Genomic DNA, 2,726 nt, shown 5'->3' on the forward strand with positions numbered 1-2,726 from the left:
GGAGAGGAGAGGTAGAGGAGAGGAGAGAGAGGTAGAGGAGAGGAGAGAGAGGTAGAGGAGAGAGAGGTAGAGGAGAGAGAGGTAGAGGAGAGGGAGGTAGAGGAGAGAGAGGTAGAGGAGAGAGAGGTAGAGGAAAGGAGGTAGAGGAGAGAGAGGTAGAGGAGAGAGAGGTAGAGGAGAGAGAGGTAGAGGAGAGAGAGGTAGAGGAGAGAGAGGTAGATGAGAGGGAGGTAGAGGAGAGAGAGGTAGAGGAGAGAGAGGTAGAGGAGAGAGAGGTAGAGGAGAGAGAGGTAGAGGAGAGAGAGGTAGAGGAGAGGGAGGTAGAGGAGAGAGAGGTAGAGGAGAGAGAGAGGTAGAGGAGAGAGAGGGAGAGGAGAGAGAGGTAGAGGAGAGGGAGGTAGAGGAGAGAGAGGTAGAAGAGAGAGAGGTAGAGGAGAGAGAGGTAGAGGAGAGGAGAGAGGTAGAGGAGAGAGAGGTAGAAGAGAGAGAGGTAGAGGAGAGAGAGGTAGAGGAGAGGGAGGTAGATGAGAGAGAGGTAGAGGAGAGGGAGGTAGATGAGAGAGAGGTAGAGGAGAGGAGGTAGATGAGAGAGAGGTAGAGGAGAGAGAGGTAGAGGAGAGAGAGGTAGAGAGAGAGAGGTAGAGGAGAGAGAGGTAGAGGAGAGAGAGGTAGAGAGAGAGAGGTAGAGGAGAGAGAGGTAGAGGGAGAGAGAGGTAGAGGAGAGAGAGAGAGGTAGAGGAGAGAGAGGTAGAGGAGAGAGAGGTAGAGGAGAGGAGGTAGAAGAGAGAGAGGTAGAGGAGAGAGAGGTAGAGGAGAGGAGGTAGAGAGAGAGGTAGAGGAGAGAGAGGTAGAGAGAGAGGTAGAGGAGAGGAGAGAGGTAGAGGAGAGAGAGGTAGAGGAGAGAGAGGTAGAGAGAGAGAGAGAGGAGAGAGAGAGAGGAGAGAGAGGTAGAGGAGAGGAGAGAGAGGTAGAGAGAGAGAGGTAGAGGAGAGAGAGGTAGAGGAGAGGAGGTAGAGGAGAGAGAGGTAGAGGAGAGAGAGGTAGAGGAGAGGAGGTAGAGGAGAGAGAGGTAGAGAGAGAGAGTAGAGAGAGGAGGCAGAGGAGAGAGAGGAGAGGAGAGGAGAGGAGAGAGAGGAGGAAGGAGAGAGAGGTAGAGGAGAGAGAGGTAAGAGAGAGAGGTAGAGGAGAGAGAGGTAGAAGAGAGAGAGGTAGAGGAGAGAGAGGTAGAGGAGAGAGAGGTAGAGGAGAGGAGGTAGAGGAGAGAGAGGTAGAGGAGAGAGAGGTAGAGGAGAGAGAGGGAGGTAGAGGAGAGAGAGGTAGAGGAGAGAGAGGTAGAGGAGAGAGAGGTAGAGGAGAGAGAGGTAGAGGAGAGAGAGGTAGAGGAGAGAGAGGTAGAGAGAGAGAGAGGTAGAGGAGAGAGAGGTAGAAGAGAGAGTAGAGGAGAGAGAGGTAGAGGAGAGAGAGGTAGAGAGAGAGAGGTAGAGGAGAGAGAGGTAGAGGAGAGAGAGGTAGAGGAGAGAGAGGTAGAGGAGAGAGAGGTAGAGGAGAGAGAGGTAGAGAGAGGAGGTAGAGGAGAGAGAGGTAGAGGAGAGAGAGGTAGAGGAGAGAGAGGTAGAGGAGAGAGAGGTAGAGGAGAGAGAGTAGAGGAGAGAGAGGTAGAGGGAGAGAGAGGTAGAGGAGAGAGAGGTAGAGGAGAGAGAGGTAGAGGAGAGAGAGGTAGAGGAGAGAGAGGTAGAGGAGAGAGAGGTAGAGGAGAGGAGAGAGGTAGAGAGAGAGAGGTAGAGGAGAGAGTGGTAGAGGAGGAGAGAGAGGAGAGGAGAGAGAGGTAGAGGAGAGAGGTAGAGGAGAGAGAGGTAGAGGAGAGGAGGTAGAGAGAGAGGGTAGAGGAGAGAGGTAGAGGAGAGTGAGGTAGAGGAGAGGAGGAGAGGAGAGAGGTAGAGGAGAGAGAGGTAGAGGAGAGAGAGGTAGAGGAGAGAGAGGTAGAGGTGAGAGAGGTAGAGGAGAGAGGAGAGGAGAGGAGAGGTGAGGAGAGGTGAGGAGAGAGAGGTGTGGAGAGGAGGAGAGGAGAGAGAGGTAGAGGAGAGAGAGGTAGAGGAGAGTGAGGGAGTGTGGTGAGGAGTGGTAGAGGAGTGAGGTAGAGGTGAGAGAGGTTGAGGAGAGTGAGGTAGAGGAGAGTGTGGGGAGTGGAGAGTGAGGGTGTGGAGTGAGAGGGAGTGGTGTGAGTGGGAGAGGTGAGAGGTGGGTGAGGTGAGAGAGGTAGAGGAGAGAGTGGGTGAGAGGAGAGGAGTGAGTGAGGAGTGGTGTGTGAGGGTGAGGTGTGAGTGTGAGTGGAGTGAGAGGGTTGAGGTGAGGAGTGGGTGTGTGGAGTGTGGGTGAGTGTGGGTGGGAGTGGAGAGTGTGAGGTGAGGAGTGAGTGGGTGTGGTGAGTGTGGGAGAGGTGAGAGAGGGTTGTGGTGTGAGTGGGAGTGGAGTGTGTGGGTGAGGTGTGGTGTGGGTGTGGTGTGTGGGTGAGGAGTGTGTGGGTGGTGTGGTGTGTGTGGGTTTGGTGTGTGAGGGTTTGGAGTGTGAGGGTGTGGTGTGGTGTGGTGAGGTGTGTGAGGTGGTAGTGGTGTGTGAGGGGTGTGGTGTGTGTGGGTGTGGTGTGGTGAGGGTGGGTGGTGTGAGTGAGTGTTGGGTGTGTGGGTTTGGTGTGTGTGGGTGAAGGTGTGGTGGGTGGGTGTGGTGTG

Source organism: Notolepis coatsorum, assembly GCF_963971535.1.
Source record: "Notolepis coatsorum genome assembly, chromosome: 17".
Taxonomy (NCBI): Eukaryota; Metazoa; Chordata; class Actinopteri; order Aulopiformes; family Paralepididae; genus Notolepis; species Notolepis coatsorum.